Below are 26,956 nucleotides of genomic sequence, written 5' to 3' on the forward strand. Positions count from 1 at the left end.
TTTTGGGTGCAGATCTGGATACAACCACCCAAATGGCATTTCTCACAGAAGAAAAACAGAAACAACTTCCAGATTACTTCAAGAATCTGACAAGACAAACTCGGCTAACTGCAAGGAAAATCCTGCAGGCCCTGGGTGTCATGGCATCCTGCATAATACTGATCCCACAAGCCAGGCTACATATGAGAAGATTGCAGTGGTACCTAAGGAGTGTATGGACTCAGCACAGTCACAGCTTAGAAACTCTGATTCCAATCATACCTTGCCTTCAGAAGGAATTCCTGTGGTGGGCTCTAGCCTGCCAGACAAACAGAGGGTTGCCCTTCGTCAAACCAAAAGCAAATCAAACCATCACCACGGACGCTTCAGACCGAGGTTGGGGAGCACACATGGAGGACAAATGTATCCAAGGGCTATGGTCTCAAGGACAGCTGCAAATGCACATAAACCAAAAGGAAATGTTGGCAGTGATACATGCAATTGAGGCTTTCAAACCTTTCCTTCAACAAGGCCACCTGCTAATAAGGACAGACAACACCACAGTCATGTAGTACATAAACAAGCAAGGAGGCACGTATTCCTACCCTCTATGCAGACTGGCTATGAATCTATGGGATCTTTGTTTGAAACTCAATATACAACTACAGGCCCAGTTCGTGCCAGGGAAAGACAATACTCTGGCAGACAGCTTAAGCAGAACTACCATGGATGCACACGAATGGATGCTGCACCCAGACATCTTTTTACTCATAACACAGACATGGGGAAGGCCCGAGATAGATCTGTTCGCCTCACCCCACAATCATCAACTGGAAATTTTTTGCACAAGGACATACCATCCACAAGCATGGAAGGTGGACTCTTTCATTCAGCTGGAAAGCCCGAAAAATCTATGCCTTCCCACCAATCCCATTAATGTCCAAGGTTTTACTGAAGATCAGGGCAGAACAGCCAAAAGTGATTCTAATAGCTCCAGACTGGCCAAGGCAGCACTGGTACCCACTGTTGAAGAGCTTATCACAGACGAAACCGTGGCCTCTCCCATTATGGCCTCTTCTTCTGACGCAGAACAATTACAAGATCCTGCATCCCATCCTAAAGACCTTGCAGCTATCTGCCTGGAGAATACCGTGACTCCTTCCAAGGACAGCTTATCCCAAAGGGTAAAGGACATTATTATGGAAGCTCGCCGCCCTTCCACAAGGAAGGCATACTCAGCAAAATGGAAAAGATTTCTCTGTTGGAACACAACAAAAGGCCTTGATGTGACAGTGATGAGCATATCACATATACTGGAATACTTAGCAGAATTGTTCCACAATGGCCTGTCTTACTCTTCCATTAAAATTCACGCCTCAGCAATTTCAGCAGAATACAATGTAAATCCTCCTGTCTTTTCACATCCTCTCTTAAGACAATTTCTCAGAGGGATCAAGAACATCAATCCTCCAAGGAGACCATCTCTACCTACTTGGGACCTTAACTTTGTGCTGGAAAAACTAACACTCCCTCCATTTGAACCAGCAGCAACGGCCGATCCACAGTATCTATCCTGGAAAACTGCATTCCTTCTGGCCATAACTTCAGCAAGAAGAGTATCTGAGTTACAAGCTTTGATGGCAGTGCAGCCATTTCTTATTTTTCATCAGGACAGAGTTTCATTAAGAACCAACCCAACCTTTATGCCAAAGGTAGTATCTAGAATATCCTTGAACCAAGCAATTCATTTGCCTACTTTCTTCCCAAATCCACAAAATAAAGGGGAGAAACTTCTACACACCCTGGATATCCATAGGCAATTACGCTACTATTTGGACAGAACTAAAAGTTACAGAAAGACTGACCAGCTGTTTGCAGCATATGCTGCTGGGACACAAGGAAAAGCAATTTCCAAACAGACAATCTCAAAATGGATAGGAAATTGCATTCGCTTTTGCTACTCCTTTCATAGAAAGACTGTTCCTGTGAATATTAGGCCTCATTCCACGAGAGCCACAGCCACCACTACAGCCTTCCTAAGAGGGGTGGCTACCAAGGACATTTTAGAAGCTGCTACATGGAGCTCCGTGCATACTTTTGCCAAGCATTACAATTTACCCTTATACTCCAGATCCAGAGCAGGTTTTGCTACTGCAGTCCTTCAGGGTCTCTTAACTACACCATCTTTTTCTTAGTACCTCCTCCCCCAGATTGGCTATGGTATTCTACCCATATGTTATGACTGCAGATGCATCCTTGAAGGACATAGTACAGTTTTGTACCTACCATAAATGTAGATGTCCGATAGGTATGCATCTGCAGTCAGGTTTACCCTCCCTTCTTCCCCTCTGCGGTATCCCTAGGGTGCTTACCCCTCTATTAGCTAGCTGGGGAATCTATTATGGTGTATTTGTTTGTATATATATATATATATATATATATATATGTATATATTTTTGAAAATGTTTGGATTTTATTGCATTCCTCCAAATTTAGCCTTCCTAGAGGACACCTGGCATCTGGGGCAAGAAACACTGAGGAAAGTGGCGTCGGCTGATGCTTTTGTACCCCAGACGCTCTGACGGGGAAAGTGCGACATCAGCCGAGGCCGGACCCAGGCTTTGGAATCCGGCCGACCGAAGGGCTGCCTGAGGCAGGACAAACCCATATGTTATGACTGCAGATGCATACCTATCGGACATCTACATTTATGGTAGGTACAAAACTGTACTTTTTCTGATGCCTCATCCTCCCATCTTCCATCACTGTTTTTTGATTATCAAACTGATACTTGCTGAGGCTGAATGGAAGTTGAATCTGGTGCAAGTTTTGAGGTGTCAGGGACAACTAAACAAACATGGATTCAAAGGCTTACAGTGAAAGTGACTGGCATGAGAGAGTGGTATCTTGATGGGTGACTTTGGCTGTATGTTGTAGTTTATGTAGCTTCTGATCAGATTGCTTGACTCTGTTCTGAAAATGTGGTTTGCAGATTGTGGTGAGTGAGTTTTTGATAAAATCATTCTGTCATTTTTGGAGGAAGTATAGGTGATTTAAATTGTGTTTTCTGTATGTTATTAAACATTCTCGTACTCTGGTAGGATCTGTGATAGCTGATCCTGGCTTAAGTTTTGGCTGTTTAATGAAAATATTGGTTAAAGGTTTTGAGGTGAGTTAGGCGGCTTTCAACAAGTTTGATAAATTCTGTCTTTAAAATCATTGCGTTGCTGGGATGAAATATAGGGGATGTAGTTTATGGTGTTTTTTGGGATTTACTGTGAACATGTCTTTCATTTGTATGTGTTTCTGTGTGTAGTTCGTACTGAACTTCATTTCATGGTTTTCATGGATGGAGTCTAGACTGTAAAGTAGATTAACTGTGAATGTAAATGCCTGGATGTGATAAGGCTATGTCTAGTGTCATCTGTCTTGTGTCTCTCTCTTTCTGTTCCTCTTGAGGATCCATTTTGTGGTGGAAATCAGTGTCCATAGAGGTGCATCTGATTTCCAGGGGTTAGAGCTGTTTGGGAGTTGGATCATCTGTTGGAAGCAGATTACCATCCTTTCATCATCCATTCCACCCTAGAAATAAGTGTAAAATTGTGATTGTTTAAATGAGAGCATGTTCATCCCCTTACCTGCACTGATGCTGGGAATGATTATATCACTATATTTTATTGTGCTATGTACATCAGGCCTCTAATTTCTTCATTTGCTTTGACTTGCACTGAATTTTGATTTCTTCATTTGCTTTGTCTTGCACTGAATTTTGAATTAGTTAAACACAGTTTTCCCCATTTTAAGTATTCTCTGCAGTAGTTTGTCTCCCTAGTTTCTGTAGGAACTACTACAATAAGGTTAGCTGTTTTAACTCTCATTTTAACATGTTTCAAGAAAATGTGAAATATAAAAATGTCATAAGAGCACTTGTTCACTCTGCAAAAGTTAGTGGTTTATAGGTTCGTAGGTGGTTACTAGGCTAATGGCTCTAGGACCTTTGCAAGCTTAGCAATGGAAAAAAAAAGGGGGGTTACCCCAATTGACTTTAGTTAGAAGGTTGTTAGAGTGATTCTATGATCAGCAGCCCCTGCCCCTATCTATGAGGGACCCAGTGGCATGAATGACCCCTTCTTTGTAAGGACGATGTTAAACATCACAGTTCTCTTTGCCTTGTATGATTTCTTTGCCCATCTAGCCATACTGATTAGCAGTTTAATGTTATTTGCTGTTAATCTTTAGATTTTTATGTTTTGAGTTGAGCATGCTTAGTTTTAGACCCTTTGTTCAGTTCTGGAAAAAAAAATGTTGGGTATGGATGTATACTTATACATTAAAAATTTTGATGGGAATTTCCTGTGCATGTTTTATAGTGTAATAGACCAGGCAGTGTACATGTTACTTATATTCTTAACTTGCTTTATCTCATGAGTACACTTGCATAATATATTAATTGTCGATTATTATGTTAGAGGTAGATTGCAGAGGATTGCTTCATGTAGTCCTGTGACTCCATGTGTCATGGTACGTATTCGTAGGTTCACAGGCTCATAAATTAGTGGTAGGCTGTCTGTCTTTATGGGCCATTTTAAAGCTAGCCAAACTTCCCAACCCAAAGGTGAGAATCAAACCCTGTACCTTGTGTTTTCAAGGTAAACACTTGAATCATTATGCCAACTGCCAACCACTTAGGTGATTTTGAAATTAGAGTCAGATATGAAAACAGAGGGCAAGACTGACTTGCTGTAAATATTTAACATCCAGTAAATGTACTTTTGTCATCAACTGTGAGTTTGCTTTGGTGGGTACTGTGTTTGCTCTTTGGGTATGCTTGAAGACTCTCCGGTAATACCCATGTAAAGGGATATAGACCATATGCTGCTGAGCCTATGTTTACACAGGTGCAAGAAGCGGTAAAGATGTTTTTCATTTAGATCACTGCTGCAGTATTCTTTACTAGTGCTTGTCCCGTTTGTCTGGTACAGTTTTCAGAGCTCAGAATCCATCCATCTTGGTTTGGTATATGCCCAAGATTGCCATTTTACAAGAAGGGAATTTGGCTATGCCTTTTTGGAATATTTTTTGCAGCAATTCACAGTTACAGACCTCCACTGTACTTTCACATGTAGTTTGTGCCACTTTCCACATGGTCAACCAATTCTGGAGTTCAGGAATAGTTAAGTACTCCATCAAGGAAGTTTTTTTTTTTTTCTTCCTAAGTTGCTTGTAGTGTGGTAAAGGTGTTTAGTAGTGTTGTATTTTTAGAAGTTATATAGATTGTTGTGATAGCCAACCTCATACATATATGGAAAGCCATAGAAGGACTTGCGGAACTAATCATTAATGACACAGGGCATCTACAAACACTGGACCTGCTCAGTTTGGATTCATCAAGGGCAAGTCATGCATACTTAACCTGGTGGACTTTTTTGAAAAGGTCGCCAGAGTAATGGATGAAGGTAAAATGGTACACACTGCATAACTTGACCTGTCCAAAGCTGTTGACACAATCCCCCACCCATCATACAGAAAAGCTAGATAAACTATGAATTAAACCCCTGTGTCTCCCAGTGGTTTTCAAGCCAGATCACAGATAGGATGCTGGAAATTGCCTTCATAAAGAAAACCAGTCATTAGTGGATTCCCCCAGGATTCTGTGCTGGGATCTCTTCTGTTTGGCCAAAGGGCTGTGGTTGACCAAGCTTACAGATGACTGCAAGCTAGGATTTCCATAACTCCTTCATTTGTCCTCAGAGGAGTGGTTTAAGGCAGTAACTTGTAGTTTATTGGCCATTTTGGGTCATTTCCTGTCTTTTCCAGCCCCCTGCTATAAAGCACGCTTTAGCGCACATTAGCGCGGAGCTGCCACTGTTGCACACTAGGGCAGCTCCGGTTAAGCAGGTTTAAACTATTCGGGCTACCTCAAGTCCACTCTTCAAATTTTCCCTTAAAACTACCTTCCTCGAACTATACTACTGATCTAATCAGCGTATCCTATAATTAAAAAGATCATCTCTACTTGACTCCAAGTAGACTATTCTCTATCTGTTAAACGTAGCACTTGCTCCTACAGTACTTATTACCTTGATACGGCACTCTTGTCATAGATAGTACCCCAAAAGGCAACCCCCATTTCTCGGTCACCCACGCCCCCGAATCTTTTTTAAGCTTTTTTTTTTTCTATTCCTTTTTGCATGTCAAGGATCAGTTGCTAGTGTCCTCTCCTGCTCAGCTGGTGAACCTGGGAATATTGAGGCAATGTTACAATTGCCTCATGTACACAGACAACCCTCTCCTCCTCCCACAAAACACAAATACATGCGAGAGATGCAACTATACGGCCAAACTGGAGGCTGAGCTCTCTCAACATAGGACTGGCAAGACCAGTCAGGAGGAGAAGGTTACCACACACACTATAGACCCAGTCTCACATAGTACCATTACAACCTCAAATCATACACATAAACACACAAAGACATACTGGAGGCTCTGATCAAAAATCTACCAAAACAGCAGAGGCCACCAAAGCAGACACCCAAACAACCACCACCTTAGAACACAACACCTGCAACACATAGACCTCACAGTCAGAGTGTCAAACAGTCACAGCCCTTAAGGCCAAACACAATGCCAGACACACTAGTCATTGGTGACTCCATAGTCAGACACACTGACGTCCCGCCACCAGACTGAGTAAGGAGAAGGTCACAGTAAGCTGCCTGTCGGGCGCTAGAATCCGCCACATAACGCAAGCACTCAGGTCTCTCAACAGCAGGTACAAATATGACTCAGTCATTGTCCACGCTGGTGTAAACGACCTGAGACGCACCTCCTTGGACTACATGAAAAGAGACATTGAGGAGCTCTCTGATTATGTAGCCCAGGCAGGTATGACCCTGACCTTGAGCAGTATCCTACCTTCACCAAGAATGATGCCACAATACAGAGATAAGATGATCAGCTTTAACAATTGGCTTAAACACTGGTGTCATTCAAAGGGGATCCAGTGTCTGTCTGCCTGGGATGACATGCTGGACAAGCCACGCTGCTTCAAGGGACGGCTTGCACCTGTCACCCCTGGGATTCCGGATATTGGCAAAGGCTCTTGCCACCCCATAGTGCCTTTTAGGCAAGGCTCAAATTCTAAACCTACCACCCTAGAACACAAAAAAGGAAAAAAACTAAGGGTAATGCTGCTCAATGCCAGAAGTCTCAATCTCAAAATGCACGCACTCGAGGCCCTTCTCAGTATGGAGAACATCGATGTCTGTGCTGTGACAGAAACCTGGTTCAAGGCTCCTGAGAGCACCCCAGCTATCAGGTTTTACCTCATATCATGCTCCGCCCGAAAATCCGGACAATACCAAGAAAGGAGGGGGGGTATCCATATTCATCAAGGACACTCACACCTCAAGACTGGTGGCAACGCACGATGCATCGGAGACCATCCAGGTGCAATTAACCATAGGCAAGACTGCTCTGCAAATTGTAGCATGTTACAGGCCACCCTCACAAACTCAGGAACCTCACATGGCCTTCCTGAAAACACTAGAGGGATAAATGTATCACCAAACACCATCATACTAGGTGACTTCAATTACCCTAATATAGACTGGGAACACTACTCAAGCCCAAACACCCTAGCCCAAAAGTTCCTGGAATTCATAAACTCAAATGCCATGGAACAACTAGTCACCATCCCCACAAGAGGAGATAACATACTTGATCTCATCATCACGAACATGGGAGCACAATGTTCAACACCGGAGGTGTACCCTCACTGGTGAGATCAGACCACAAACTAATCTCGCTGGAGGTCCTCATCCCACCCCCACCTGAAATAAAAAGACCACAGTAAAGAACTTCTCAAAAGCCGACTTCACACTTCTAAAGACTAGTGTGGTCTCCTTTAAGGCCCCCGAGCCGGCGGAAAACAGTACTCAAGCCGCTGAATCACTTACAAATGCCTTCTACCAGCACCTGCAGGACTGCATGGATAAGGCAATCCCAAGCAAAACAAAGACTCTTTGTACCAAAGGCAAGCGTCCAGTCTGGTGGACCCCAGCCATAAACAAACTCTACAACAAAAGGAGGAAGCTACTACAAGATGGAGCAAAATCCTTAAAAGGTAAGACACCCTTGATCACTATAAGTAAAAAACTAAGAGCTCTCATAAAATCATCCAAAGCAAATTTCGAGAGAAAAATAGCTAAAGACTCAAAAGACAATCATAAGGCCTTCTTTAGCTATGTTAGAAACCTGGGAGGAAACTCCCAGATATGCTCAGAGCTAGTTCAAAATGATGTGAAGATTACTGATCCTACAGACATTGCCAACATACTGGCTGACAGGTTCAGTGCAAACTTCTCCCCCCCCCTGCCCCCCAAAAGGAGAGATATCTATACCAAACGATTGCAGCCCCCCCAAAACCTCCACCGCCCCAGAGAGAACTGCTCTCTCCAAAGCAAAAAACACAGCATCCATGGGACCTGATGGTGTCCCCGGCTGTGTGCTCCATGAACTCAATGAGGAATTAAACCCACAGCTAGGACAGCTGTTTAATCAAAGTCTTACCTCTGGATACGTACCCAGGGAGTGGCGCACTGCAACTGTGGTACCACTTCACAAAGGCGGTGCCTCCACCGACCCTGGAAATTACCGCCCATTAGCTTGACAAGCCTTATCTGCAAAGCCATGGAGAGGATCATAATGGACCTCATAAATAAAGACATAGGGAATTTGCAGACTTTGGATCCAACCCAGTTTGGCTTTGTCAAAGGCAGATCATGCCTTTTAAACTTGGTTGACTTTTTCAAACAGTCACCAAAGCCATTGATGAGGGAAAGGCAGTCCATACAGCCTACCTCGATCTGGCTAAGGCCTTCGATACAATACCCCACTCGGGTATCATTGAAAAACTCATCAGCTTAAATGTCAACCCATACATCACAAGATGGGTTGCAAACTGGCTGAGTGACAGAACCCACAGGGTCAGAGTTGCTGGCGCCATGTCAGACTCAAAGCCTGTCACAAGTGGTGTCCCACAGGGCTCAGTCCTGGGCCCACTCTTGTTTGGCATCTACTTTTCCAGTACAAGCAAACACAGGAGGGTTATGGCTGACAAAGTTTGCAGATGACTGCAAACTGGGCCATAGTAGAAAACACATCTGACACAGATATCCTTCAGAAGGGTCTCACAGAAACGGATAACTGGTGCCAGAGCCACGGCCTAAAGTTAAATGCCAAAAAATGCATAGTCATACCCTTCGGGAAAAACAAGTTTACCCCTAGCTACCAAATAGGTGGCAATCCACTGAGCACAGAAGAAGTTATCAGGGACCTGGGGACCCAGGTTGATAGTAGTCTGTCATTCGACACCCATGTAGCTAAAGTAGTTAGGAAGACCTTCCACATTGCCCACCTTATCATGAAGAGATTCTCATCTAGATCAAGGGAGGTCATTGTCTCCCTTTACTCATCACTCATCAGACCAATGATTGAGTACAATGCCCCATTCGGAATGTATCTGACCCGACACTTGCAGCAGCTGGAGAGGCCACAAAAGTTCCTCACCAAAAGGATAAAGGATCTCAAAAATCTGTCCTATGCTGCCCGACTGAAAGAACTCCAGCTCTATTCAGTGGCTTACCGCTTGCTCAGAGGTGACCTTTGCCTAACATACAAGGCCATGTCAAACCCAGATTTGATGAATATGCTTCACCTCAAAAAATCTAGATCCATCAGAGCCACAAGGGCGGGAGACTTAAACCTTGACATGGCTATTAATAGGACGTGCTGGAGGGATAGATTCATCACCCAAAGACTCTCTATGCTGTGGAACAAAATCCCGGTACATGTGAGGCAGAGCACCTCGCTGGCCTTGTTCAAGAGAAATCTTGACCAATGGATGGGAGATAGCAGATATACCCCAGGGATTACCTCAGTGTCACTGCTCGACAGAGGCACAGCAAAATAATGGGTATAGTTCCCCATACTAAAGGGGTGGCGTAAGCCACAAAACGATGGGCTAGGCTTGTAAATGCCCTCGGGCAGATAGCCTAGTATGAACCTATGAACCTATGAGTCCCCAGATGACTTAGCCATCTTGCAGGAAGGTATGTCCCAAATAAATAACTGGTGCTGAAATCGTGGACTGAAACTAATGCCAAAAAATTGCATTTCCACTCCTCTGTTAGCAGCTTTGTATCTTTTGCATTTCTTCTCATCAGGAATTACAGTATTTTGTGTTAATACTGATTATTTTTCTTCCCAGCTTCTCCTTTTAATCTATTTTCCCTGGATCCCTGCCAAGCCAAGTTCGCTCTCTTGGCCTGCAGTGCTGTTTAACAGAATCGAGCAACCTCAGGATGAGTGTTATTTTCAAAATATACAGAAAGTATGTTTTATCCTCTAGACAAAATTAATTGCCAGCCCTTGTTTAATTTCTGTTTTTAAGTAAAGCACTCCATCACAGACGTTAGCTTGCCCCCTCCCCATTCTGTACTTCCTAACAGCAGTCTCACTTTGCAAGCTGTTTCAACTATTTGAAAGCCCTGCTGTTTTTCTAGTAGACTAAACCCTTTCTCCTTACAAATTGTGGTCTTTCTAAATCCCACGTACTCCTGGTTACAAGTGTGTTTTATTTCAAAAGAAAGGTATGCAAATCAAGTAAGTTCAAAGTACTTACTGTTTTTCCTGATTGTTTCAGGACATTAGCTGCCCCCCCCCCCCATTCTGTACTTAACACAGCATATAAAGACAGACTACAGTTAGAACTATTTGTATGCTCTGCTGTTTTCCTACTTCTAGTAAACCTTTTCTCTTATAAATTCTTGTCTTCCTAATTTCCACAGAACTCCTTGGTAAAATTGGTTTATTTTATTTCAGTAAGAAAGGTATATAGTACAAGCAAGTCAGAGTACCTACTGCCTTTTCTTGTTTCCTGACTGAAAAGAAAGTATGACTAACTACTCCACTGTTGTAAGTGCAGATATAGCTTAAGGCCTATCTAAATTCATTTACTTTACTTCCTCACTGAAGTAGAGGTTCTCTGTCATCAGTGTTAGCACAGTACCTTTGAAACTACACTCTGAGATCTCACTACCCCAGTAAAATACTATATATAACTAACTACCTGCAATTAAACAAAATAATTTTCAATATCTTTAAGAAACCCTGAGCTAATTTGGCAAAGGGCTGACTGATAGTTTTTTCACATTCAGCAGCTGCTCAGTAGGGCCTTGCTCCATTCGCCCTTGCTGTGCTCGGGCTTACTTTGCTCCTCTCCCACCCACCCATATCATTTCCTTTATACTTATCCACCTTAACCACACCCCTTCCAGCTCCTTCCCTGCCCCTTCCAACTATTTCCTTACAGACACACCTCTTCCCCTATAGTACCTTCATACACCTCAACTTTTCCACTTTCTACACATACTGTACTTTCAAACCATGCCTTTCAAACCTCAAGGCCTTACTCCTGATACCTGTACTTTACTTCTTATACCTCCTCACATCCTATCACACACATCTACCCCCATCCTACTTCTACCCAACAAACAGTACTCTACATCCAAATACCAAACCCGAGACTCCTCTGCAAACGAGTCCTTCTAACCCAAACTATGCCACTCCCCTTCCTAAAATAAAATTATCTCCCTCCCTCCCAACCACATCAAAGCAGGAAAAGATTGCCTCCCCTTTTAAACACTTACTCTTCTTCAAACCACTACTTCTATCAGGAGACATCCATCCTAACCCAGGCCCCTCTCAACCTACCATAAATAATAATCTTCTTGTACAAACATCTACTAACCTCATCCCCTTAAAAAAGCAAGTATCTTTCTGCTCTATCAACCTCAGGAGTGTAGTAAATAAAGTACAGGACTTCCATGCCTGGTTAGCTAACTATACCCCTGACATAGTCACCCTAACTGAAACTTGGCTGAAACCATATAATAAAGATACTGAAATTACCCCACCTGGCTATAACATCCTACGACTTGATAGACAAAAGAATAGAGGAGGAGGGGTAGCCATACTCTTCCGTGACCACCTCTCAATAACTACCCCCCCTACCCACTTTTTCTACAGCTGAACTCCTACTTACCAGTATTAAACTTAACAACTTTACTACCATAAGTATTGTAGCAATCTACACCCCCCCCCCGGTGATAATCTTAGTATACTGGAGAACATCCTACACCACCTCTCACAGACCATTCTTAATGAAACCATCATTCTAGGGGACGTAAACATAGATTGGCTTACAATTCAGACTCCCCGTACTACCTCTTGTATCAACCTACATGGATTTGAGCATCTAATCACTTCCCCTACCCCTATTAGCAAGTCACACCTGCCACAGTCTCTCCTGGACTGGATTTTGGTGTCTCATCCCCAAAATTATCACAACCCTCTCACACTACCAAATTCCCGTAGTGACCACTGCCCTATCATAGTAAGTAGACACACTCCCCATTTCACCAGACCTTTCAGGTTTATCACCCCACCGCAAAACCTCATCCTTTAGTCCAGACTCTTTCATAGACCAACTCTCTAATATTAACTGGTCCCATCTCACTATACTCCCCTTAGATGAGGCTGTTCACTCTTTCAACTGTACCTTTCTAAACATCCTCAACTCCCTAGCCCCCCCCTCCGTACTATCAGAATCAAAGCAAACAACGCTCCTTGGCTGGCCAAATATACTAGAGCCTTGATGAAAAGATGTGACAAGATATGGAAATTAAAGACCAAAACTAAAACCCCTTCTCTCCTACAGACATACAAAGAACTTAGAAATCAAATAAAAAAATTATAAATTATAAACAAAGAAAGGATCAACTTCTATGCAAACCCTCCCACTACCCTAAAATCTGAACCTAAAAAATTCTGGAACTCAATCAATCATATACTGCATCCAGGAAACCCTTCCCCTCCCAACCCATGCCCAAATAAAACTTTTGAAGAAACTGAATTTAACAGTCATTTTATTAATTCAATAACTACCATAAGTAATGACCTCCCCACTAGTAAAAATACTAAAATCCCCACTTTCTCATCTTCCCCTCCTTCTCCTTCTAACTCTCTCTCTTACATCTGTCTCAACTAAATATATTAAATCTCTACTCTGTAAACACAAACCCTGCTCCCCCTCAGCTGATGACCTACCCTCTTACTTCCTACATATAGTTGCTGAACCCCTAGCCTATCCAGTATCCATCCTGATCAACCGATCCATCTCTGAATCATACGTTCCATCAATATGGAAAACTTTCTACACATTACCCATACATAAAGGAGGTAATTCTTCTGATATATCAGACTTCAGACCAATTGCTATACTGTCTCCTCTCCAAGATTCTTGAGAAATGCATTCACAAGCAGATAATGCAATACCTTCTCCAACAGAACCTTCTAACACACACACAACATGGATTTCATCCCAAACACAGCACTACAACTGCACTAATATCCTTCATTAATACTGTATCACTGGTCCGTGACAATAATAAACTAGTCTCATGTCTGTTCCTCGACCTGTCCAAAGCCTTTGACACAGTCTCCCATCCCCTCCTCCTAGACGAACTCTCTCACTTAAGATTCTCTTCTCCCACCATATCCTGGTTTTCCAGCTATCTCTCTAACCACCAGCAAGCTGTTAAATGGCACTCTGCTCTTTCTCCTCCCCCTAAGCGTCTCAATGGGTGTCCCCCAAGGATCCATACTGGGGCCACTGCTCTTCAATATTTTCACCAACCTACTTTACACTTCGTCCCAACTCCACATTTGTACAATATGCTGATGATTCTACATTCATCACCATTGCTGACAATCCATGTGACCTCCACTCTACTACCCAAGCATCATTCAGCACCATAGAGACACTGTTTTGTGACAACAAATTAATTTTCAACCCCAAGAAAACTAAGCTCCTGCTCTTCCTCACAAAAAACCTCATCAATCTTAAAACAGCATTTTCCATCCTATCTAGCAATAACACTGTTATTACCTCTGACCCTAGCACTAAACTGCTAGGGGTCATACTAGATGATCAGCTTAAATTTGATCTCCAAATCACCACCTCTATCAAAAAGACTCATCAAAAACTCGGACTCCTTTACCGAAACAAAATACATTTAACCAACTCAGTCAGAATAACTCTCTCCTATGCATTTCTTCTTCCCACCCTCCATTATAGCTCACATTTATACACAAATCTTAGCACCACACTCATAACCAGACTTGAAACTATGTATAATAAAGTTGCCAGATTTGCTGCAAACCAAACCTACAAGTCACACCATTGCCTATCTGTTAAACAATTGCAGTGGCTCAAATTCCCTCATTTGCTGCTACTACAGCAACTGTTAATTATCCACTCCATCCTCTATCTACCATCTTTCTGCCCTAGCCTTCAATCAATTATAACTAAATATTCCCCAACCAGGACACTACGTAGCTCAGACCAAGACTTCCTACAGATCTATAAACCCAAAACCAAATCAGGGTGTTTACTCTATAACTATAACCCTGCTACAACTTGGAACCATCTCCCCCTAGAAATTAGGTCCCTTGACCAAAGAAAACATTTCAAACTAGCCACTCGGGAATACCTAATAAATAAATGGTCCTACCATTGTAGTCATCCTCCCTGAAACTACCTAACCCTAGCTTCTGTCTCTCATCCCTCCTTTCTTTTCCACTGTCTGTCTTAATATTCATCTACCTCTGTCTCGTTGCTTAACCTCTACATTACCTTACTACTCCATCTGTACTGTTACTGTATTAGGAATAATGAACGCTGTTTTCCCTACATTGACATTGTACCCAAGTTTTTGTTGTAAAAATTCTCACAGCCTCGGAATCACCAATGAGTGTACGACTACCTCTAGTTCCAAAAGAATGTATTTATTCCACAATAGCGAATAAAAACCACAAGTAGTATACACACTAAAAGTTAAGCGTTTTCACCCACAGCACAGTGGGCTTCATCAGAACATAGTAATTACACTGGATTCAACCTGTATTTAAAATTTGGTGCCAAATTACAGCTGATTTGAGCTTTTAAACTTTTAAAGCGGTACCTACGTAATTGTCGGTACCAGCTGTCTCTCTATCTGCAATATCCATACAAGGCACCACATAAAAATGTCAATATGTATTTTTTCTAAAAATATAACCCCTTTCAAAAACTTAAAAACAAATACATATTCCAAAACACTATAGTGTGTATACTACTTGTGGTTTTTACCACACTGACAATATGCTCCTAAGATGTGATCCAGTTGCTTGAGATTTGCGAACTTATGTAAACAGTGACCTGACCTTTGATTAGCCTGTGTCCATTGTCCTAAAAGAGTCCTTCTGTATTGCACAGCTTACATGCAAGTATAAAGTCTGTATAAGTCTGTAACCAAATGGTGTAGATTACTTTGAGCACAAGAAGGGAAATTGGCTTGGCTTAAATGGTCTTCAAGGGCAGCTGGACTAGTACTTACCTATGAACCTATAAAAGGATACAAGGCCTAAACAATATATCCTACATGGACCAGTTCAGAGCCCTGTCACTATCCTCTGTGCCCTACTGACCACCCTGAAGTGACCTGTGTCTGTCATAAAAGGCATACACCGTTCAAGTATTGATGGATTTACTGCACAGCAGCAAGTCACGTAGTGTCAGAAATAACTCTTATCTGGGGATCTAACCCTCTTCCACAACATCAACAGACAGTTGGAGGGACAGGTTTATCTCAGAAGAAACTTCTACTCTGGGGCACATTCCCCATCTACATAAAACAATTCTCATCTCTGGCCATATTCAAGTAAAAGTTACATCTGTGGATGGGAAATTTACCCCAGGTCTGCCCACTGTAGTACTACTTGACATAGGCCGCTCCTAAATACTTTAAATCCAGTGCATGGGTCCCCTCAAATTATCTATGTTATGATCCTAGTTATTATCACTAGTGGTAATATGTATTTGTTGAGCATGGATAAGGCCAGTCTTGACACCAAATAGGATAGGTTAATTCAAGCCCCAAAGGGAAGCTAGCTAAGCTTGAAATGGCCCGCAAGAGCAGCTAGCCTCATACTTGTAAACCTGTGACAGGTTCCACATAAGAGCTACCGCAGCCACTGTGTGTTCTACTAAGGCACAGACCACAATGTCAAAAACTGTAACATTTGTTAGGACCTGACCTCGAAAGTGAGTAAGAGTGCATTTATTCATTTTCCAAATACTCAGAGCAGGAAAGACAGTCGGCCTCAGCTAGTTCAGTAGTTTAGATGCTTAAATAGTCTTTGACTGGTCTTTGCTGCTTTGAACAGCCTAAAAGCTTCCATTTCTGCTTTAGATGGGATTGTTGGAGATACTCTGGTATAGTGAATGATACTTAGTGTTACCAAACAGCTTAGTGTTCATAGTATCCAAGGCAGAGTTTGTGGTTAATTTATTAAAGCATTTTACAGGGTGTGTGGTAGCATGTGGAACAGCTTAGTGTTCATAGTATCCAAGGCAGAGTTTGTGGTTAATTTATTAAAGCATTTTACAGGGTGTGTGGTAGCATGTGGAACAGCTTGTTCCATTATGTTTCATATCTGTTGCATTGCCCTTCCCTTACAGCCTGATCCTTATTCAGCTCACCCTTTATGGGTTTGTGAGACATACTACTAGCAATTTGTTGAGGGAGAAGTTGGACCACTGGGGTAGCTTAGTCTTTGGATTCTGGCTGCTTATGACATCTCTCACTAATGCAGTGCGGGCTGGGTTGCATATATTTATTGCTTGCTGAATTGTGCTTCCTTGAAGCTGTTATTTTGTAATTTTTTTCAGATTCATACAGTGTTAATTTGCATTCTGGATTTTAAAACTGCAGTATATCTTTTATGGGGTACTTGGTAAGTGGAGTAAAGCATAATCATTACTACATGTTAACAGACCTTGGTTTAGTAGTTTACATTGGTATGATGGTGAAAGAAAAACATTTTGAAACTGAAAAATGTACAAAGCCTGACATAGTCATTTTTTGCTGCCTTTGTTTTGAACTCCCTGTGGCGTAAACCTGCATCTAGTTCATGGGCCATGTATCCACGTCTGTGGATAAGTAAATTTCTGTAGACACGTTAATCCAAGTCTGGCTTTGGCAGTAATTTCATATTATTTAGGCGGAGGTTTAATCTCTTGGCTGATGAAGTTGTGACAATTTTACCAATCCATGTGTCTTAACTGTTTGCTGAAGAAGGAATTGCCTACTTGTTGAATAGATTTGCTTCTGTTAGTCCATGTATATTCACAAGTAGAAATTCTGTTATTGTTGACATGTGTTGTTAACTTTCAGTGAGTTACAGTTTGTAAGCTGTTTAGGTGTGTAATTTTTTTTTTAATTAAGAAAGTTATGTTGTACTTGATTAAAGTAGCAAACTGCAGTCTGTGGAATCCTGTGCACATAGGCTTAACACAGAGTTCTGCCCGGGGAACCCTGAATAGGTGTTCTGTGGAACTGCACCCCACAAAATCTAATACGTGATAGGGTGCTGTTCCTCACAGAAAGTGATGAGAGTTACTGGGTTTAGGAACTGTTCTTTTATTCTTGACAGCTTTGGGATTTGGAATTCTGTATTGAAGATGAGGTACATAGGATTCCAGGTTAATAATTTTGTCATATCCCCAACACTTATAGAAGAATTAGTGTTGTATTCGTGTTGAATATGACAGTGGTTTGTGTGTGTGTGTGTGTGTGTGTGTGTGTGTGTGTGTGTGTGTGTGTGTGTGTGTGTGTGTGTTGTACTGGTAAGCTAACTTTTTTTTGTGTAGGAGAATTATTGAGATTCTGGTTAATAAATGCCTATCATGAATATGAATAAACTAACCTATGAGCATAATTTTTTCCCTAACTTTAAAGGCGGTATTGCTCTGGATCTGCACATTGGGAATTGTTGTTCACTAATTTGTGTTGTAAATGTCTGTTGTAAACTTTTTTGTTAACTTTTTGATAACTTTTATCTTGAGACTGTTTATGACATAAAGCTTTTCTTCCCTGGTCTCCACTGAAAATGGGCTTCCTTGGCCCACTGGACTTTCCTGGTAATCAAATGCCAGTAAATTAAGTAGCTTAACAAATTCATTTCCATGTGACAAAGGGTTGATTTTGAAACTTTTTTTTTGGGAGGGTGGGCTTTCTCTAATACCAGCTCATTTCTTCCATGGTACCCCACGACTCCGTGCTGGGCCCACTGCTGTTGGCATCTACTTCTCAGAATTCAGTGCTAATGTTCAAGGCCCCTGTCTCACCAAGTTCGCAGATGGCTGTAAATTGGCAGCTAATGTAGATTCCTCCCAAGACACCAGTATTTTACAAGTAGGTTTAACACAGACAATTGGCTGGTGCCAAAGCCCTGGCCTAAAACTCCGTGCCAAAAATGCATTATAATGCATTTGGAAAGCTGTCAGCTCAAGTTAATTACTTAATTGATAAAACACCCCTAAGAGTTGACCCAGTAGCAAGGGATCTGGGAGCATATGTAGGTAGCAGTATGCCCTTTCACCACCATGTAGCTAAGATATGAAAATCATTGTGTGTTGCCCAGCTTACAGGTAAGGGTATGAGATCCAGGCCAAAGGAAGTTTTAGTACAACTCTACATAGCCCTTATTAGACCAGTCATTTAATACAGTGCCCCGTTTGCCATGTATCTAACCAGATACTTGCAAAAACTGGAATATCCACAAAGGTTTCTCACCAGTAGAATTCAGGACATAAATACCCTGTCCTACACTGATCACATAAAGGCTGTGTCTTGGCATTCCACGTCCTACAGGCTGCAGAGGGGGGATCTATGCCTGTTTTACGGGTCTATATTATAAGATCGATGTTTGAAAACTTCGAACAACATATGGTCGACACCAAATGATCAATGTCTTCAAACATCGACCTTATAAAAAGACAAAAAAAAAAAAAAAAAAAGGTACCCTAACGGGTTTAAGCTGCACCCCCCCCACCCCCGCTACTTAAATATCCCAACTCCAAGACCGCACTACATTGCAGTAAATGGAAATCTCCCCTTACGGAAATTTCTGTTTACATGCTCGAGATTCTGAGCGTTCGATATTCTTGTTCCGACAATGTCAGATTCGACATTGTCGGCTTTCGAGAATGTAATATAGACCCTGTTTTACTGGGGTTCCTCAGACCCAGCCCTGATGGAGCTCTTGTACATGCGCAAAGCAGCACCAGAAGAAACACTTGATATTGGAATCTGTACTTTGCTTGTGACGTAAACCAAATGAGCTGGAGAGATGGATATGTGTCCCAGAGGATCCCCGTACTATGGAATAGGCTGCCAGTTCATGTAAAAACAGATTTGTTCTTGAACTTATTCAAATGAAACCTTGACAATTGGATGGAAAATTTTAAATTTACCCCCTGGTTATGGCCCCCATGTCCTTTATGGACAGAGGCTGTCAATAAGAAAAGTATTATCCTAACCCCACACCCCAAATTTAGTTACCTCCTGACTTACATACCTCCCTCCATATAGACACCCATGATGCTCTGGATGCAAGTGGTTTGGGGTGTGTGGCTAGGCTTGTAAGGGCTCTAGTGGTGGTTTGCCTTGTCACCTATGGACTTGATGAGGTTGACAAACTCAAAGAAGCATTGTGATCGGGGAAGCCATTGTAGATGTTTTTTTCAGTAAAGGATCTTCATTTTTGAATTGGATGTCTGAATTTGTTTTTTTGAGCAGGAACGAAAAATGCAGAATTTATTTAAGGATCAATTTGACATTGATGCTTCCAGACTCATCATTGGATTCCTTTGCCTCATGCATGCCAGAGATGGACTGCTGACATCCTTATAAATATCTGACATGACTATGTATTTTGATTAAATTTAAGTAGCTCTTCTGAACTTGTTTGTTGATCTGGACTTGTTTGTGGATTCCTCTGTGACAGACATGGTTCCTTTCTTCCCATTTGGAAGAAAACTGTTGTATCCCAAAGATTAGCCCTTCTCTGGAACAGACTTCCTATCCATGTGAAGCAGAGTTCCTCCCTAACCCAATTCAAGTGAAACTTGGACAATTGGATGGGGAATAAGAAATTCATCCCTGGTTTGGCACCTGTGTCTCTAATTGACACAAACAGCATGTTCATCTCACAGGCCCATGCTTACATTTATCAAGGGACCAGAACTTGTCAGAGATTTTGGATGCATTGCTAGGCTTAAAAAGGTTCATGTGATCATTAGCCTAGTAAACACCTATGAACCTATTGGATGCTGGCCTTTGTCTACCCTACAAGGAAAATATATAGTGCATGTATGTATTTATTTGGTTTTGAGGATTAGTCTGCTTGCCATCAGTGGGTATAAGTAACTTGGTTGAATCTTTGTGGCATTTACTCACTTGCATAACTTGTAGTTCGTTGGCTGTGCCTTCTCAAGTCTGGGTGCTCTGGGTATTCAACATTTTGCAGACTTATTTTCTCTTTATCTGCTGGAGTTGCACATGACAAGCTGCCACAAAAATCTACCATTATGTTTTGTGATTAATACTTCCCATTTAATTTTGTTCTGAATGGATAGAAATACCAGGGGTACCTGTGCATATTCTGTCTATTTTTGTAGAACCGAAAGTGAGTAAAACTGGTAAGAAAATACAGCCACACAGTGAACCGTGTGAACTGCTTTATTAAATACAAAAATAATATTAAAACAGTGGTACTAAGCGCTTTCACCCGTTAACATCAGGGCATCATCAGAGTACTGAAAAAATGTTAACTCGACCATCCTTTATATATGCAAAGTTGATACATCAATCACATTGTTGAAAACTAATTAGATTAATTAAATAATAAATGTCTCTTAAAGCAACTTGGCACAGAGAAGGCTTAGTGAACTCAATAGATCTAATAACATATAACCCGTTCTGAGGATTGAAAAATAGATACAAAATTGGGAGATAAGTATTATAAATAATAATATAATAAATATATTCGTTTAATAAATTGATATAAATATAATAAATATACATATACATATATATATATATATATATATATATATATATCAAAAAATGTGTTAAATATGATGATATATAAAAATGTAAATGAATAAAAATATATTCACATGTGGTGTACCTATACAAATATATATATCAACATAAATGGCCTTGTAATATGTCATATAAAATGTGACTTGTATTTTATGATACTAGAAATAGATACTACATCGTTAATACCAGGCAAAGTACAGGCGTTCAATCTAAGTTGCCAAAGGCATTCCTTTGCCTCCAGCATTGTCTTCTCATCCCCGCCCTTGTGTGTATATGACATATTACAAGGCCATTTATGTTGATATATATATTTGTATAGGTGCACCACATGTGAATATATTTTTATTCATTTACATTTTTATTTTATATGATATCATATTTAACACATATATTTTTCGATATATATATATATATATGTATATTTATATTTATATCAATTTATTAAACGAATATATTTATTATATTATTATTTATAATACTCATCTCCCAATTTTTTATCTATTTTTCAATCCTCAGAATGGGTTATATGTTATTAGATCTATTGAGTTCACTAAGCCTTCTCTGTGCCAAGTTGCTTTAAGAGACATTTATTATTTAATGAATCTAATTAGTTTTCAACAATGTGATTGATGTATCAACTTTGCATATACAAAGGATGGTTGAGTTAACATTTTTTCAGTACTCTGATGTTAACGGGCGAAAGCACTTAGTACCACTGTTTTAATATTATTTTTGTATTTAATAAAGCAGTTCACGTGGCTCACTGTGTGGCTGTATTTTCTGTCTATTTTTGTGTCAGGGTTTGCCAAGAATACTTTTTTATATTCTGTTGCATTTTTATGGTATATGTAATGTGTATAAGAATTTGATGATGTCTTCTGTGCTGTTGAGGGTCAGAGTAAGTCTAATAGGGTACTGCACGTCATGTTCTGCTGTGCAGGTGAGGTGTGCTTTCACCACTTTTTGAAAAAATCGGGCCTGAACATAATGCAACACGTTTTAAACTTTAATGGTATGGATAGATTGAGCATTTGTCAACATAATACCTGTCCTGATTGCATTTTAATGTCTCCTTGTAAAACTGTCTTCCGTTAAGGTCAACAAAGCTAGCATATCTTAGAGTAATATATGTTTGATATTTAGGGGTATTTTATTCTTTTTCTGATAGTTTATCAAACTGAAATCTTAGAACACCTAGTGAGAGAAATGATACCTCTGGTATGCTTTCTGAGAGGTTCTACAGTTTAGAAGAGTTCATGCAGCATTGAACCAGTAATCAGGATCTGAGATCAACGCTAGTGTGTTTAGGATGTAGGAAGTGAATAACAGAAGTATCGTCGTTGTTCCAGATCTTGGTCAAGTGATTTATTTTGATAAGTGTGCTGTTTAAGATAAAATATTACTGTACAGAAAAGAGAAATTGAGAAAGGTTGAAATAATTTATCTGTTTCTGATTTTGTGAGACCATTTATAGAGCAATGCAGTCACGTCAAATTCAGGGGTACATTTCCATGGTACTTACTGGCCTAAATGGCTGCTACAGTAAACTTGTAGTTCATGGGCCCCAGATCTGCATCTCTAGGTGCTGGGGACAAGCACGATTCTACAAACATATTTACTTAGTTTGTCTTTTCGGCTTTTCCCGGTTAGGGGTCGCCACAGTGGAACTCTGGTCCACTAATGATTGGCAGTCAATTTTTATGGTGCCGAGTTGCCAGCCCGACACCCAACCTTCAGCGAAGGCACTCCCATTCATGTATGTCTTTTGGAGGCCACTCTACCGCGGGGAGGACATGCAGTCTCCAGAAGACAATTCAGCCGAGAATCAAAGAGGAGAACTTCGTGCTGTGAGGCAACAACGCTACCGCTGTACTACCGCAGCTTTGTTTTGAGGAATTCCACTGATAAGGCTTGCTGCAGAGTTTGTACAAGAAGGCATTGCATCGAGGTTGACTTTTTCTGCTGGGTTATGTGTCAGTTGAATGTATTGAAGGGTGTCTTTAATGGTATACCTATCTATCAAAAGTCATAAAGATCACGTTAACTCAAAGTTTTTGGTGGTATGAATGCCCTCCCCCCACCTTCCAAGAAGTATTTTAAATGTAGCAGTTTTTTCTACCTAGTATAAGTACATACACACGTACACACACACACACTAATTTTTCAGATTACTGTTTCCTTTTAATTGCTGTTAATGTGTGCCATTTTGATTCTCGTGTGCTGAGTTAAAGGTGCTTTTGTCAGAAACCATTAAGTATGTACTGTAAAGGCCAATTTAAGATTGGCTTTATTGGTTGTTGGTCTTGGTTTCAGAATTCTAATAGAATTTAAGTTGCACTTGCTGATAAACCGATCTAAATTCTGGTGGTGTACAAAACTTGCTGCAATTAGTTGTAGGCCCTAAAGCTGTGTTAAATTGCATACTAACTTTGAGAGTTTTGATAGTAGTTTGCTGTGCTTATTGTTTTGTAGTGTGATATATTGTGCAGGTGCAACTGGTATTCCTGACTTGTTTACTGTGTTGAGGTACGCTTGTACACTGTATATGTTTATGTGCCTTTTGGCTTTAAGTGAAAGTAGTAAATTTTTTTTCTTTTTGTTCTTTTCTTTCTATTGCATTTACGCAAAGCTGTGATGAGTTATGTACTTATCCATTAACAGTTTTGGCAAGAGATTGCTGTACTGATGTTCATAGTGTTACACTGCTGCAGTCATTACACTTGGGTTATCCTGCCGTCAGGCGGTTCCCCAGTCGGCCTGAGTTCCAAAGTCTTGGTCCGGCGTCGGTTGCTGTCACCTCCTCCCTGACGTCAGTACGACGGGTATATAAGATGCAGCCGATGCCATTTTCTTCAGTCGTTTTTGCCGCGCTGTACCCGAAGCAGAAGCAGTTTGCAAGTGCTGGTCGGCAGACTCCTGAGATTTTCATTCCGAATCCAGAACCGAAGTCTTCTAAAAAAGCTAAGTATCCCGTTGGGGAAACATTTTCTTGCCTCAGACCGATGTCAGTAAAAGTTAATAACTGTATTTCTTGTGGGAAGCAAATACCTCATAAGGATTTCCACTCCTGTTGTAGTCTATGCCTAGGCCCTGACCACGACGTCACTGGTTGTCGGTTTTGTGTTAAACGTCGGTTTGATTTTGCCCGACATTATTTTGGCAGAAAATTCAATTACACCATGCCGTCGGAACTTCCGACGACTGCAATGTATAAAAAGCGCAAGGACAAAGACAGGCATCTGAGGCCCAAAACTGACGACGAGGCCTCTTCTAGGCCGGTCGCCGGTTCTCTTCGCAGCCCCTGACAACTGCTTCCACAGAACCACAGACCGCCTCCGACTCCCACATGGAGCTGGCTGGGCCTTCGGACGCATTAGGTTTTCAGCTTTCCGATCCTAACCCTACAGAAGGAACCGAAGTAGCTGAGCAATACACAGCTACAGAGGGTGTTTTCAGACCTACCCAGTTAACCATTAAACCCTATGCTAAGTCTAAGCCCCTCTTAAAAGCAAAGAAACAGACACAACTCTCTCCAGGACAGGCTTCCATGCCTAAGAAACAAATGCTAAAAATGGCCGAGGACCTAATCACCCTGATCAGGGGGTCCCATCCCCCTCCTGATAAAAGGCCCAGACAGGATGCAGACTATGAATCTTCCACTTCTTCTTTAGGTGTCCATTTCCTCAGATTCTTCCTCGGACCTAGGATATTCTTTACCCCCCTTATGAGGATTCTGATGCTGAAGAATCAATTCCATCAGCCTCTCCGCCTGAGGATTACTCCTTTGGGGAGACTTTGCATACCATGAGGGAACATTTCCACTGGGAAGGCCAGGATTACTCAGAATCCAAGAAAAGGTTCAGACACTTCCTTTTATTGCCTCAACACAGACCCCTTGCTATCCCGCCAGTTTTAGATATTGTGGATGATGTGTACATTGAATCCAGTTTAAACCCTGACTCCTTACACCCAGCCCCAGTTAAACCTGATAGATATTAGAGTCCCTGACTCTCACAAATTTCTGTACAAAAGCCCTGTTGCTGACCCTGAAACTGTTTCTCAGGGACCCAAAGGGATTAAGGCCTCATCAGCAAAAAACCCAGTTCCGTCTGACAGAGATTCCAAAGCATTAGACAGATGGGGAAAGAAGGTATGTATGTCTGCAACTTTAGCATTGAGAGCCCTGAATTGCCAGTTTCACATGCTAAAATATCAGCAATTTTTGTTGTCTCAGTTGAAACAAAAGATGCTTCCAGATTCAGATCCTCCTAAGAAATGCAGGATTTATTGCATGCAGCTGAACAAGTGGGAAAACATACTTTGCATTGTGGGTTTGATTCCTTAGAGGCCTCCTGTAGAGCAGCAGTTACAGGCTCTGTCATTAGAAGGCATGCTTGGTTAAAAGAACATACGTTACCAGGTCATGTTAAGGTCAAATTATTGGATGCACCTTTGCAGCGGGATGTGCTGTTTGGAGTTAAGGCAGAGGAGGTATTAAAGAAGATGGAGGGTAAGGCAAAATCTATGTAAACGGTTAAAGATTTCTTACAGGTTCAGCCTCCTCGTTTTAGCAGAAATTGACCAACAAATAATTGGTCCTTTCCAGTCACAGATAGACCTCAAAGGGGCAGATACAGACGTCCAAGAGGTAGAGGTCGGGCACAAGGCCCTTACAGGCCTCGACAATGGGGTACACCAGGCCAGAAAGAAGGGGAAGACGGGCCTCAACCTTATAAAGAGCAGCCTCAATCACTTTCCACTGCAGCTGCCAAACAGCTCTCTCTTGGCAGCCCCCTTATGAGGAAAACTGGCACTTTTCTATCACACCTGGCATTGCATCAACAAAGACAAATGGGTTTTCAGCATTGTATCTCAAGGTTACAGGTTCCACTTTCACACTCTGCCAAGGTTAAAAGGAATGCCAAATCTGCCACCAAATCAATGGGCAGAGGCTCAAAAACAAATTACAGCACTCATGGACATGAGAGCTATTTAAAAGGTACCACCACAGGGACAAGGATTTTACTCAAGACTCTTTCTGGTTCCCAGAAAGGACAAAGCCTGGAGACCCATTCTGGACCTTTCTTCACTAAACACTTACCTGGATATTCCAAAATTCAAGATGTTGATACTACAGCAGCTTCTTCCCATGCTGGGCAAGAAAGCTTGGCTCGTGACTTTGGACCTCAAAGAGGCATACCTGCATGTCCCTATCAGACAAAACTGCAGAAGATACCTCAGATTTCTAGCTGGTTCAATGCACTATCAGTTCTCTGCACTGCCCTTTGGCTTGTCTACTGCACCCAGGGTCTTCACAAAGTGCCTGGCACCAGTAATTGCATTTTGCAGTCAAAAAAGAATTCAAAATTATCCATACCTGGACGATTGCCTGATTCAAGCAGAGAACAAGGACATTTTACTAAAGCATCTGGCGTACGTAAAAAAGTTAAGTTGACTGGGGTACACAGTAAACAAAAAGAAATCAAAACTAGTGCCCTCACAACAGGTAATATTCCTGGGTGCCAGCTTGAACACAATGGCCCAGATGGCTTATCTCACGCCAGACGAGCAAGGACAGCTGACTCAATATTTTCATTCAATGGCAACAAAGACCCAACTCCCTGCAAGAAAAATTCTGCAGGCCTTGGGCTACAAGGCATCTTGCATACTACTAATTCCATATGCCAGACTGCATATGAGGAAACTACAATGGTATCTAAAGAGTGTATGGTCTCAACACTGTCAAAGTTTGGAAACAGTTATACCACTAATTTCTTGCCTACAACAGGAGTTTCGATTGTGGGCACAAGCTTGTCACCTCAGCAAGGGACAGCCTTTCACTCGACCCACAGCCAGGCAAACACTGACAACAGATGCATCAGATTACGCCTGGGGAGCACACATGGCAGGAAAATGTATCCAGG

General features: G+C 41.5%; 1 protein-coding gene and 1 non-coding gene across 2 annotated transcripts in view; both read left to right on the forward strand.

Annotated features, from left to right (window-relative positions):
* Window positions 1–26,956, forward strand: part of TBRG4 (transforming growth factor beta regulator 4) — a 1,565,288-nt gene that overhangs the window by 547,575 nt on the left and 990,757 nt on the right. The gene's annotated exons all lie outside the window — the stretch shown is intronic.
* Window positions 22,512–22,647, forward strand: LOC122797492. The gene has a single exon (XR_006364169.1). It is a non-coding gene; the product is annotated as a small nucleolar RNA SNORA5 (small nucleolar RNA).

Source organism: Protopterus annectens, chromosome 3.part0 (genome assembly GCF_019279795.1).
Source record: "Protopterus annectens isolate FY-2018-M chromosome 3.part0, PAN1.0, whole genome shotgun sequence".
Lineage (NCBI taxonomy): Eukaryota > Metazoa > Chordata > Ceratodontiformes > Protopteridae > Protopterus > Protopterus annectens.